The sequence below is a fragment of the Elephas maximus genome, chromosome 6 (genome assembly GCF_024166365.1).
Source record: "Elephas maximus indicus isolate mEleMax1 chromosome 6, mEleMax1 primary haplotype, whole genome shotgun sequence".
NCBI lineage: Eukaryota > Metazoa > Chordata > Mammalia > Proboscidea > Elephantidae > Elephas > Elephas maximus.
Window position 1 is genome coordinate 93,083,385 of NC_064824.1, and position 14,423 is coordinate 93,097,807.

The 14,423-nt window shown below is 35.1% G+C and overlaps 1 pseudogene; it reads left to right on the plus strand.

The window, feature by feature from the left end:
• The window catches only part of LOC126078337 (N-chimaerin-like), a 63,592-nt pseudogene that overhangs the window by 11,901 nt on the left and 37,268 nt on the right, over positions 1-14,423 (plus strand).

Here is a 14,423-nt window from a genome sequence, read left to right on the forward strand (position 1 = left end):
ACAGATGTTGATAACGGCTGTATGAGTCCGCATTTAGTGTTTCTGAATAAAACGTAGCTCCAAATATCCAATAGGAGTATCTTTTACTCTACATTAAAATCTAAGAGTGAGTATGATTTTGTTGACATCACATAATAGAAAGAATGCATATTTGAAACTATAATTACAACACTGTATTTTACCCACTTTTAAATACTCAGTAATTTGAAGAGAGATGTTAACGGTTTCATCGAATTGGCTTTGGTTGATGGCAAATGAAAAAAAAGGCGAAAAAATCAAGTTACATTCACTGGAAGACTCTGCTATCCTAAAATATAGTAAGTTGGGGTTTGAAATAGACATACTTATGACACATTAAGAAAGGCTGCTGAAAATTAAGGATCCCTAAAGTGAATCTCACAATACTCTCTCTATCAACACTTTTTTTTTTTTTTTTAATAGACTTCATAAGAGCAGTTTTAGGTTTACAGACATCTTTTCTTCATTGGATCGCCTTTATTTGTTTGTCAAACATCAGTTGACTCTATTTGTGTGGGTCTATTTCTGGGCTCTCCATTTTGTTTTACTGATTTATTTTTCTACTCTTTCATCAATACCACACTGTCTTAAAGTTGAGTAGTGTCACTCATTCACCTTTGTTCTCCTCCAATATTGTGTTGATTGTTCTGGGCCTTTTGCCTTCCCTTATAAACTTTAGAATCAGTTTGGCAATATTCACAAAATAACTTTTTGGGGTTTTGATTAGGATTATTTTGAATCTATAGATCAAGTTGGGAAGAACTGTCATCTTAACAATGTTAAGTTTTCCTATCCATGAACATGTAATATCACTCCACTTATTTAAATCCTTGATATTTTTTCATTGGAATTTTGTCATTTTCCTCATATAGATACTATACATTTTATTAGATTTATACCTAAGTATTTCTTTCTTTCTTTTGAATCAATACTCATTTTAATCTTCATCACAATAGGGTTTTTGTAGAAATGTCTACTTTGCATGCCTTTTTTGAACATTAAGGCTAAAATAAAGGGATATTCACCGTAATCTGTAGTCTATTTGGTACCATGTAAAAAACATGAATTTTGAACTTCAGCAAGACTGAATTTTCATCTCTGCTACATAAATTGAAAAAAAAAAATTCATTAGCTATTTAACCTAGCTAGGTCCCAACTTAAGTGTTTGAAATAAATATCATAGAATTACCATGAATATCAACTGAGTTAACATATATAAATTACATATAATAGAGCCTATCACAGGGCAGACCTGTCAAACACGAATACTTTTTTCTTCTCTCCTCCATCTTCAATGCTTTTAACAAGATGACTATTATGTAGCAATATTTTTCCTGATATGTGTTTAAATTTAATTAGATACTCTTTATTGTATTTTCTATCAATGGATTAGATAAACAATAAAAATATCAATGTTGTCTATAAGGTAATTAAAAAATGGCCAGTAATTAAAAAATGATAGTTTCCTAATATGTCATCTTTACAATCTCTTGAGAAAAGGTATGAATATAGTGTCATATGAATTTGTAAACGAGAAAAATTAATGAAAATGTATAGAATGAAGTCTCTTTTATTCAGTAATTGCTAACTGAAACCTGAATTCTCATATTTGGAATGACTTCTCTGCTTTTCTCTGTATCTGGAATAGCTACACTGGTGGTCACACTATTTCTCATTTTTTCAAAATATTCCTGTTTTTATAAAGAATATCTCAATAATAAAATTATATAGAATAATTTAACTTTCCTTTTAGCTATTGCATTTTTTTTTTTGAGTGGAAGTAAAAGAAAGAAAAATATTCCGGTTTACCCAGGTACATGACATGTCTATGGGAAAGAATAAACCCATTACCTTTAACCCAGGGACATTAAAAAAAAAAAAAAAGAAAGAAAGAAACACAAAAAATGCAGCTTTAGGAAAAATCCTCCACATCCATCAGTCTCAAGTTGAATTGTCGAACTTGTTACAGATATGAAAAGCACTGCCAATATGCCAGCCACCTTAATACCATCCAAACTTCCTGCAGTCGCTGCATTTTCTTCTGTAAGAGATGTCAAGATTTCATCGAAAAGTCTTTTTATTTGGAAATTCTCCATACAGTTGTCTGGCTATTTTCACTCTCTGGTTTGCAACTTCTCCTATACCGGTTGTCATTTCTGTAACCTTTCCAACAGCAACTGTGCAGTCTTGGGACCAGAATGCAGAATATATCACTCAACAATCCTCCCACAAACCATCTGCTCCCAGAGACATCAACAACTGTTGGCATTGGAAGACTCTATACAAAATGAGAAATAAATTGTTCAAAATAATAAAGTAAAACTTTCTCAGGGATCTTAAGTGCAAGGAAAATAGGCAAATAATTATCTGATATACAAAGACTAGTATTATTTGAATCTAAAGAATTTATGTGTAGAAAATAAAATAAAACAAATTAAAAAAGGACCAAATCCTCCTCACTCTTCCATCCAGATATAGTCATACAAAGTTGCATATAAAATATTCAAATTAAGGTCTTAACTCTCTATAAAATAATGTAATATGCAAGATAACATCCCTATAAAATGTGAAAACATTCACAATATTGACTCTTTTAAACATGACTCTAAATATATATTTTGTTCTTTGCTCCTCAACTCCCCACTCCCAACCCTGAAGTTAACTTTATTCTTTGTCACAACTTCCTGAAAGTAATTTTAATTAAAAGTAAATGAGCAAATAAACAACAACCAAAGAAAAGCAAAAACTCTCCCCCAAATTACAGCAGTAATGGCAAAATAGATTTTTTTTGCTTATTGTTTTAGTCTTCTTTGGCATTAAAAGGAAAAGATTAGCTTCCAGGCAAGTCCTAGAACTAGCAGCACAACTATGCACCAGGTCAAGTTCCAGAAAAAGTCTCTGTCCTTTTGTTATGAAACAACCTACTTCAACCATTGCACAAAAGCATAAATGGAACTTAATATCTTCTTGCCGCTTGATTTGGAAATCCTACTACCTTTGAGTAATGAATGATCACCAAAAATCCAGGGTTAATCCAACTCACTTTCATGAGTAACTGAATCATTTTGAAGAGATTTCATAAGAAATAAATACAAGGAAAGGACTAATTTTCACATCTCTTTATTATCAATTTAATTCCCTCATTAGATAAACTTTTATGAACTTTTTGAGTTGACAACATGATTTCTCATACATTTCAGATAAACCCCAAAATAAACTTATGGAATAATACTGTTGTCAGGTGCCATCTAGTTGGTTCCGACTCATAGCAACCCTACATACAACAGAACAAAACATTGCCCGGCCCTGCACCATCTTCACAGTCCCTGTTATGCTTGAGCCCATTGTTGCGGGAACTGTGTCAGTCCATCTCATTGAGGGTCTCCCTCTTTTTCACTGACTCTCTACTTTACCGAGTATGATGTCCTTCTCCAGGGACTGGTCCCTCCTGATAACATGTCCAAAGTGTGTAAGACAAAGGCCTCGCCTCTAAGGAGCGTTCTAGCTGTACTTCTTCCAAGACAGATTTGTTTGTTCTTTTTGGCAGTCCACGGCATATTCAGTTCTTCTCCAACACCATAATTCAAAGGCATCAATTTTTCTTCAGTCTACAGAAAATTTTTCTTCAGTCTACAGTCTATTAGGTGATTTAGAAGTATCAGGCGAATCATTCAAAATCTTGGGCCTTAAAGGAAGCAAAGGCAGAATTCAGAAGACATGCTTTACATTTCCAAAAACAGTTCAACTTCCACTCAGAAATTGTTGTGTGGCTTGATTTTTAAAAATAAAATGTGCCTTTATTTATTAATTTTATAAGATTACTTACCATTGTATCATCAGGGTACAAAAGTGACAAATGATTTAAATATTATATATATATATACATATATTTTAATATTGATATACAAAATGCCAAGATCTTCAAACTATAAGATCTTAAAATTCAGGAACTGTATTTAGTCCATAAAGATTACAGCTTAGGAAACCCTATGGGGCAATTCTACTCTGTCACTTGGGGTTGCTGTAAGTCAAAAATTGTGTTGACGGCACCTAACAACAACAACATACAGGATAAAATAGCAAAATTATATTATGAAGTTTAATCCTTATTTAAAAACTGTTTCTAAAGATCCAAGTTGCCACACAATAATTTAATTCTGGAAAATAATTTTTAAAAATAATTAGCCATTATTTATAGCCAAAAATACCTTTCATATCCATTTTTTTTTTTTTTAATGAATTCTTTTGTGTGTTTCATCTGGGTTTTCAGCCTGTTAAATTTCATGTCATTAATGCCTAATAGTTAATGTTTTGGTCTATTTAAGGCCTAAAGCTTAAAGGATTTGAATTTGATGATTAGCACGCCTGTAACAGTGCTTTGCCTTTCTTCGGATCTCAGGTCTGTGAACCAGAGTCAAAGCATGTTTTATCCTGTATGTATTATTCATCAGTTTCATATGCAGACAGAGTTTACACAGACTTGAAAGAACTTAATTTTTTTCTTTTTCTGAGGAAACATTCGTGCCCGATTGGACAAATTACCACAGCCAGTTAACTCTCAATTATGTGGGAAAACAATTTGTGTCATTCAAAACAGTGTGATTGTCGGTACGAATTATCTTTTTGTAAATGACGATTATGTCAAACTTTAGAGCTTCTGTCAGAGGGCTGAGTAATTATAAACCTCCCACACATCAGTAAACTTCTCTAAAATGATGTCAAACACTGGCCAGTCCATTTTGATATTTTAGACCATTGGTTCTTAACTACTGGGCAATTTTGTCCCCAGGTGATACACAGCAATGTTGGAAGACATTTTTGATTGTCACACTGCGGAGGCATGCTACTGGCATCTAGTGGATGGAGGCCAAGAATGCTGGTAAACACCCTACAATGCACAACAAAACTATCCAGCTCAAAATGCCAGTAGTGCTGGGGATGAGAAACCCTGGCTGAGACAGTATCGTACATACAAATCTCTGTAACAACTGTAACAAAAAGCACATACACACAAACACACACACATAATGTTATATCTGGCTAGTCATGATCACAGAACCCTGGTGGCACAGTGGTTATGAGTTTTGCTGCTAACCAAAAGGTCAGCAGTTTGAATCCACTAGCCAGCCGCTCCCTGGAAACCCTATGGGGCAGTTCTACTCTGTCCTATAGGGTTGCTACAAGTTGGAATTGACGCCAGTAAAGAGTTTAATCATAATCTCAATCAAATTGTATTATATGTTAAAAAGCTGACTTAATTAGCTCAGGTTAATACCTCTCTACCTTTAAAATCTGATTGTTTTTAATTTAATCTGTCCTATTTATTTCAATAATACATGTGGTTCTAAATTTTAGGTTAGGTTTCTTCCTCTGTATTTTTCAGTGCATAGCCAGTTAGAGCGGAGAGGAGAGCAGATCCAAAAAGGCCTAGCTTTTGATTCAGATCATCTGAGTTTTAGGGAACTGCTCTACCACTGCTCTCTGCTTAAGCTGGTTTACATAGAAAGAGTGAGAGATACAGGTGAGTGGATGGATGGATGGATGGATGGATGGATGGATGGATGGATGGATGGATGGATGGATGGATGGATGGATGGATGGATGGATGGATGGATGGATGGATGGATGGATGGATGGATGGATGGATGGATGGATGGATGGATGGATGGATGGATGGATGGATGGATGGATGGATGGATGGATGGATGGATGGATGGACAGACAGATGGATGAAGTTCATAAGAGGTAGACTCTGCAACCAGACTCTTTAGGTACAAATACTGACTTCACTTCTCACTATCTGTGTGTTTTAATGACAAGTAACTAAATGTCTCTTGAGCAACTGTTTTTTCTAAATCTAAAATTAAGATTAATTTTCTAAATAGAAAATGAAGATATAATACAGTATTGCCTAATTCATTAGTATTGTCTTTAGGATTAAACACGCAAAGCCTTTAGAATGGTGCTTTACACAAATAAGTGTTCAAAAATGTTAACCTTACATATACATACTAATCCAGACATTTTCCCTCCAACAATAAAAACCAAAAAACCCATTGGCGTCAAATTGATTGCAACTCATAACGACTCTATAGGACAGAATAGAACTGCCCCATACAGTTTCCAAGGAGTGTCTGGTAGATTTCAACTGCTGACCTTTTGATTAGCAGCCATAGCTCTTTACCTCTATGCCACCAAGGTTTCCCTCCAACAATGATGCTTTAAAAATACTGACAGGATTTTTTTTTTTTTTTTTACTTATAACTATTTCATATTTTCTGAAATGGTGGGAAGTCTGAAAATTACATGATAGTTTAAATAGCTTCAAATGATAAACAATCCTGCTGTTTATAAAATTAATCCAATTCTCAGTGCACTTTGGATCATAACTGGAAATAAATAGTAAAAATAAAATGAGTATATCCTGAGAAAATAGCTAGATTTACCAATTCTGCTTTTTCATTTATGTTTATTAAGGCCATTTGAAATGTAGGGTGAAAATAAAATATCTGCCTCATCAGAAAATAGCTGGATTGACCAATGCTGCTTTTTCATTTCTATCTATTAGTGTTTTCGTGTTACTGATCCGAATTGCCCAGGCTACAGTAATTTATTTTTCCAGGCTTATAAAGCGCTTTGGGTGGTTTTGATTGAAGTTACTCTTTTTTTCATCACCGTCATTGATCAAAGCTCTCCTACACTTTTCTTCTTCTCCACTGTGACTTAAAAATGTATCCTTGTCTTCAACTTCCTGCTTTAATCTTCTTATCTTAAAATGTCTTATCTCACCCTGTTTGTGCTTGCTTGCTCCAAAGGACTCTCACCTGAGGATTGACGCCTGTTATTCACTCCTAAATGATTAAATTCAGAAGGTACAAGACAGCTCGTTTTCAGAGAGGAAAACATCAAGAATTCTGCATTATGAAATATTAGATACTCAATTTTTAGCTCTTTAAAGAATATTAACATTTTAACTCAGCATCTTAAATTTATATAATAATATATCTATGTAAAAGTATGCCTGTTTAAAACATGTAATTGAATAAATCATGGTGCAAATAGTTCACTAAATCTTTCTGTTTGCCTTATTATCAAGTTTGATTTTTAATACGAAGGATACTAGGATTATGCAGCGAAGATTCAGAATTTTTCCCTTTTAAACTTAAATAACGTATCCTCCAATCATGCTGGCAAAATTAGTTCAAGTATAAAAATGTCAGTTATCTGGAGAATTGCCTTCTAATATTCTCAGCCCCTAAAATGGGAATAACACAAAAACCAAACCCACTGCCATCAAGTTGATCCCGACTCATAGCGACCTTATGGAAGAGAGTAGAGTTGCCCCATAGGGTTTCCAAGGCTATAAATCTTTACATGCAGACTGCCACATCTTTCTCCCATGGAGCAGCTTGTAGGTTCAAACTGCCAACCTTCCAGTTAGCAGCCAAATACTTAACCGTTGCACTACGAGGTCTCAACTTCAAATAGAATGGTTGTGGGTAGAAGAGTCTGTGGTAGCCCAAAGAGAGAGTTTCAGCAGTGAGAAATGGAAAATCTATCCTACATGAATTAACAATCTCACAATTATTTTTTTTGAGGTTGTATTAACCAGTTTTCAAAATAATACCTGAAATGAAATAGAATAGTATTTCTTAAATGCTTGGATTTGCAGGGAAATAACCATACATAAGGAAGATAATAAAGAAAATGAACAAGGGAATATGAGGCAAATTACTTTTTTGAAATATATCAATACCAAAACCATAAGTTTTTCAGAAAACTTTCTTATACAGAACTTTCTATATTCTATGCCAGGTATCTGAAGAGGTTTTACAATCCTTTCTTGAAATTCCATTTGCTGTGCTTTGTGAAATAAGAAACTGGGCTTGATAATGTCTAAATTAGACAAGTTTGTATATTAATATATGATATAAATTGAGGTCTGCAAAAGGTGGAAAATATTTTGCTTCATTAGTGTGAACTCTTATAATTATTTTTAATAACCTTTTCATGGCTGTTGGGCTATACAATTGCCCACCCACTTTTCTGCCTCTCAGTTTCATTGGGGGGAAACTGCTTTCCCACTTACAGCCCATGCTGCTGCAAAGCAGGGGGTGTTACGACTGTCTGAAGCCAAAAAAACAGATGTGTGCTGCAATATACTGTTTCTACAGGGTGTTATATGAGGTGTGTGCATTTTTGGTAGGAGAAAGACAAATTTTGAAAAAAATTCTTGGGACATGGTATGTCCCTTTGGGCTTTAAGGGATGTTTGGGGTAGAATTAGTGGAACAATATATGTCCCTCGGGACTCGGAGGGAGCAAAAAAAAAAAAGTCCATACTACCTACGAGAAATTCAACAACACTCAATGATTCAGCATGCTTCCATTAACGAAAATGCATGGTACCAAAAAAAATTCAAAGCAAATAATAATTGGGTCTTAAAAGGGTTTTAATCACAATAGAGTAGATATGTATTGTTAACCTTTTTTTTTTTTTCTGACTGCTACAACTTTGATATCTGTCTTATACTCTCAAGCAATAGCTAACATAAGATCCTGAATTAATTTAAATGCTTTAAATATATGTCTGAAACAGACCAGCTTGGTACCTTTGCATTTGAAAAAAACTGGAGTCTGCAAATGGAACATCTTTTTTTCTTCATCACCCTTTTGCTATCACTTCCGTGTAATTAGCTAAAGTGAACATGGGATGGGAAACAGAGATCAAGATTCTGCTTCCTTCTCCAGCGTTAACACCTGAATTGGACTTAGGTGAGTAAAGAGCCTGTGGGAGCATTTGTTCCTCCCCTCTCCGATGCATACATTATTTGGAAAATAACACTATTCTTTCTCAAACCTAATATTTTGAGCATCTTTAAATGCTCTTTAAAAACTCCTTTGGGTTTTTGAGATAGTAAATAAACCAGAGCGGTATGAAATAAACAGAACTCAACCTGACCTAGCCTATGCTTGATTCATGAGTTTTTCAGTGGAGCATTTAATACATTTTGGTAATGTTTTAATTTGCATATTTTGTATGTAGACCAACCACCTCAAATTCGTGACAGGTTCAACTTGGTCAAAAATTCTGAGAAGATGCAGCAGAGGCTCGTAAAATATTTCTGGGAGTGCTTGAAAGATCAGTCAAAGCTTCAGATAGCTTTTGGGAAAATACCAGTTAGTTATGACTCTCATTATTTTTTAGTTGCTTATCAGGTCAAACAAAATTTATAAATGAGAAAACTTTTGTACTGGAGGGCAAATTAAAAATTGAGTCTGTGATATATAAACCAGGTATGATTTTTTTTCCTGTATTTTCCTCAGCAGTATCAGCAATAAATGGCCAGTGACACATGCAGATAATGATTTCTGCTGTGTTATTGAATCGATAATGCAAAAGTTTTGCAATGTGTGGTTTCCAGATCCAATCACATGAATGTAAGGCATTGTAAGGTTTAAAACATTTAATCGATGATCATTTGACCTATTTTATGCTAAGGTCGTGAAAGGTTATGAGCTTTATGAGGCCAATATAGACCAAAATAAGAACAGTAACAAGTATCTCTGTGCTAGCCATGCTGGGAAATATCATTGCCCTCAAAAATAGCCTTTGGTTAGCAGCCGTAGCACTTAACCACTATATACCAGGGTTTCCATTAAGCCCATAACATATATAAATGTATGTGTAAGAAACCTAGACTTTAAACAGTTTCTGGCTGCAGGAACTTAGTTTTGCTATTTCTTAGCAATTTTAATTGACAAGATCCACATAAGTCGACAAATTAGTCACCTTAAATAAATATTAATGACCTGAATTTTGCAGTTGGAAGTGATCAGCTATAAGACAGATGGCCTGGAAGATAGGAGGAAGACTTGTATATAGAAGATGTTTACTGACATAATTTTCATATAAGGAGAAGGTTTGTATTTATGTAAAAATAAAGTTTCTTGAAGTTGATAGAATATATTCATGGAAATGAAAAACACCTGGACATAATTTCCTTCTTAAGTTCAGTTCATTATAATCTGAATCAAGTAGAGTGTAGCAAAATATCTCCTTCCTGCGTGCCATAAGGAAACCCTGGTGGCATAGTGGTTAAGAGCTACATCTGCTAACCAAGAGGTCATCAGTTCAAATCCACCAGGCACTCCTTAGCAACTCAATGGGGCAGTTCTACTCTGTCCTATAGGATCGCTATGAGTCAGAATCAACTCCATGGCATTGGGTTTTGGCAACGAGCATGCCATAAATAAGAAAGATAAGCAAAATAGGATTGAGGTTTTGACACCTAAAATTATGACTACTACTAGGGTTTCAAAAAAAGTTTATTTGCTTGTTTATACTTTATCCAGATTCTATTGTTAGTTTGTTTGTGAGAGGGATGCTATGCAAAAAAGACTACTCTACCATTGTCAGAGGGTGAGCCCCCTCCATGAGGTATTTGCAGTTCTCTGTAATAGGTTACGAACTGAACAGAGAACAGATGTGCCATTTTTAGGGCCACCAACAATTTAAAAAGGAGCCTGATGGCTCAGCGGTTAAGTGCTCGGCATGGGCTGTAAGTGGGAAAGCAGCTTCCCAATGAAACTGAGAGGCAGAAAAGTGTCTCCATTTTTTTCTCCAACTTCTTTTTCTTCAACTTATTTCTTATGGTTTTCATCTATGCTTCTAAACTGTTCAAAAAAAAACTGTGTTGCCATGAGTCAATTCCAACTCATAGTGACCCTGCAGGACAGAGTAGAACTGCCTCATAGGGCTTCTAAGGCTGCAAATCTTTACGGAAACAGACTTCCTCATCTTTTTCCCATGGAGCAGCTGGTGAATTTGAGCCACTGACCTTTTGGTTAGCAGTCGAGCACTTAACCGCTGGGCCATCAGGCTCCTTTTTAAATTGTTGGTGGCCCTAAAAATGGCACATCTGTTCTCTGTTCAGTTCGTAACCTATTACAGAGAACTGCAAATACCTCATGGAGGGGGCTCACCCTCTGACAATGGTAGAGTAGTCTTTTTTGCATAGCATCCCTCTCACAAACAAACTAACAATAGAATCTGGATAAAGTATAAACAAGCAAATAAACTTTTTTTGAAACCCTAGTAGTAGTCATAATTTTAGGTGTCAAAACCTCAATCCTATTTTGCTTATCTTTCTTATTTATGGCATGCTCGTTGCCAAAACCCAATGCCATGGAGTTGATTCTGACTCATAGCGATCCTATAGGACAGAGTAGAACTGCCCCATTGAGTTGCTAAGGAGTGCCTGGTGGATTTGAACTGATGACCTCTTGGTTAGCAGATGTAGCTCTTAACCACTATGCCACCAGGGTTTCCTTATGGCACGCAGGAAGGAGATATTTTGCTACACTCTACTTGATTCAGATTATAATGAACTGAACTTAAGAAGGAAATTATGTCCAGGTGTTTTTCATTTCCATGAATATATTCTATCAACTTCAAGAAACTTTATTTTTACATAAATACAAACCTTCTCCTTATATGAAAATTATGTCAGTAAACATCTTCTATATACAAGTCTTCCTCCTATCTTCCAGGCCATCTGTCTTATAGCTGATCACTTCCAACTGCAAAATTCAGGTCATTAATATTTATTTAAGGTGACTAATTTGTCGACTTATGTGGATCTTGTCAATTAAAATTGCTAAGAAATAGCAAAACTAAGTTCCTGCAGCCAGAAACTGTTTAAAGTCTAGGTTTCTTACACATACATTTATATATGTTATGGGCTTAATGGAAACCCTGGTGTATAGTGGTTAAGTGCTACGGCTGCTAACCAAAGGGTTGGCAGTTTGAATCCGCCTGGCGCTCCTTGGTAACTCTATGGGGGCAGTTCTATTCTGTCCTGTAGGGTCGCTATGAGCTGGAATCGACTCGAAGGCACTGGGTTTGGGTTTTTTTTTTTTTATGGGCTTAATGCATTTTATTATACTGACCAACTTAATAGTAAATATAAGACTTGTAATGGAAATTTTGCTTACAGTTGTTATAATAAGAATTCAATTTCATGCATATAATAGTTATCTTCTGTTTTTTCAGTCAGTGTTTTATCTTCTGGGGTTCTTAAATTCTTGCTAGTATACTACTAAAAGTATTATTAGAATGAAGAAATAAAATACTAAAGCTTCTATTTATACTTATTTTTTTACCAATAATGAATAAATGAATTAAGCTTTACAAATATTTAATATATGGATTAACATTGAAGCCCTTAGTCAAAGTTCACATGCCAGATGAAATAGAGTCAAAATAAGCTGAAAAGGTTGTAACTGATGAATGATTCATACGGACACAGATAGTAACCACATTTGGTGTTGATCAAAGTTTGGAAGAAGCTAGGCATTTAAAAGCAGTTTTAACTTTTAAAAAATTGAGTTTGTTTTCATTTTATTTCTTTATTTTGCCTCACTTAATCCACTTCTTCAGAGTTTAGAGTCCTAATTTCTGTATACCAACATAAAAATCTGCATTACCATTTCTGTTTCTGGAAATAGGGTGAAAACCAGAGAAATCTGCAGAGCATATGATTAGTGCTGAAGCACAATTAATTGGATGGCTAGTGGATTGGGACTTAGTCATTTCAGGAATTAAATCCTTGTGGAGCGCAGCTGCCAAAAAAGTCATATATTTCACAGATTAGACAATGTTTAATTAATAGATTAAAGTAAGCCAAGCAAATCATAAGCAGACTTATATTTTGACTGATCAAATATAATGTATGGCAGGAAACTTATTGTGCTTATTTAACATGGAGTCACTCAATTTCAGGCTAAAAAACATTTAGTGTTCTTTGCCATAAATCATTCCATTTAGGTCACCATCAATTTGAGTTTACATACACTATTTATTTAGCTCATAATATAATGCTTTTTAGAATACATAACAGAGGCCATTGTTATGTGCAAAAATATTCTGTTATTTTCCTTGGAACATTTATTCAAAACTTCTTTATAAACAAAAAATACAGAAATTATATTTATAAATATTTGACAAAGAGCATGTACAATATTATGTTCCTCTCCTGTCCTAGCTAATAACTGATGCATTTTTTACCAGTAGTTTTATAGTTCCTTATATTTGCATTCTATTTATTAGGATGCATTGAGAAGATGTCAGGATAAGAATTGCACTTTAGAAAGAAACATGTATACATGTATGCTGTGTTGGCATCAACTCTTTATACTAGTCAGATCGTCCACAGTGAGTCTGTTCTATCACTGGCACTGCAGGATGGTGAATAAGCAAAATCTCCAAAAAGCCTTAGAAAGGGAGGGTTAGTGTTTAAAGCCATAGTGTCTACACCATAATGAATATTTCACCATCCTTCTTCCTCATCACCCTCCCCCCTCATCTTTAGCCAGCACTTCTACAGGTTTATGTTTCTTTCTAAAAATGTTACTAAATATGCATCATGATGGATGAGTTCCCAGGTACCTTGCACTTACCAGGACATGGTTGGTATAATAGCCTGCCTGATTTTTTTTTTTTTTTAATGAAGCATGGAAGCACCAAGGTATCCCTCCATGAATCCCCTGAGTTTCAGACATGCCCTTCCCTGTCTTGCCTAGCTTCTTATAATGATTATGGTCTACAATCACCATCCCACAACAGTAACTATTTATTTATTTATTTATTGTCTGGTTGTCTATTGGTATGAAGAACCCAAAATGACCAGGTAAAAATTGTACCTTTAAGCTCATTGGAATTATACTGATGCCCTGATGGAAGTGCACCCTCACTACAGACCAGGACTTCTAATCCTATCCAGCCCAAAATTCTGGGAACAAGAATCACATATTCCCCAAGTAGGTCCTTGGCTAGACCATGAGAAGTCCAACTCCTACTTCCATTCCTTGTTTCCTGGACTCATGTAATCTACCGCTTAAGGAAATGTTGTTGCTAGGTGTCATCTAGTTGGTTTTGACTCACATCTACCCTATGTACAACAGAAGGAAACTCTGCCCAGTTCTGTGCCATTCTCACAATCGTTGTTATGCTTGAGCCCATTTTTGCAGACACTGTCTCAATTCATCTCATCGAGGGTCTTCCTCTATTTTGCTGACCCTCTACTTTACCAAGAATGATGCCCTTCTCCAGGGACTGGTCCCTGTCCTGAAAATATGTACAAAGTATGTGAGATGAAGTCTTGCCATCCTTGCTTCTAAGGAGCATTCTGGCTATACTCCTTCCAAGACAGATTTGTTCATTCTTTTGACAGTCCACAGTATATTCAATATTCTTCGCCAATACCATAATTCAAAGGCATCAATTCTTCTTCAGTCTTCTTTATTTATTGTCTAGCTTTTGCATGCATATGAGGCGATTGAAAACACCCTGGATTGGGTCAGGCAAACCTTAGTCTTCAAGGTGACATCTTTGCTTTTTAACAC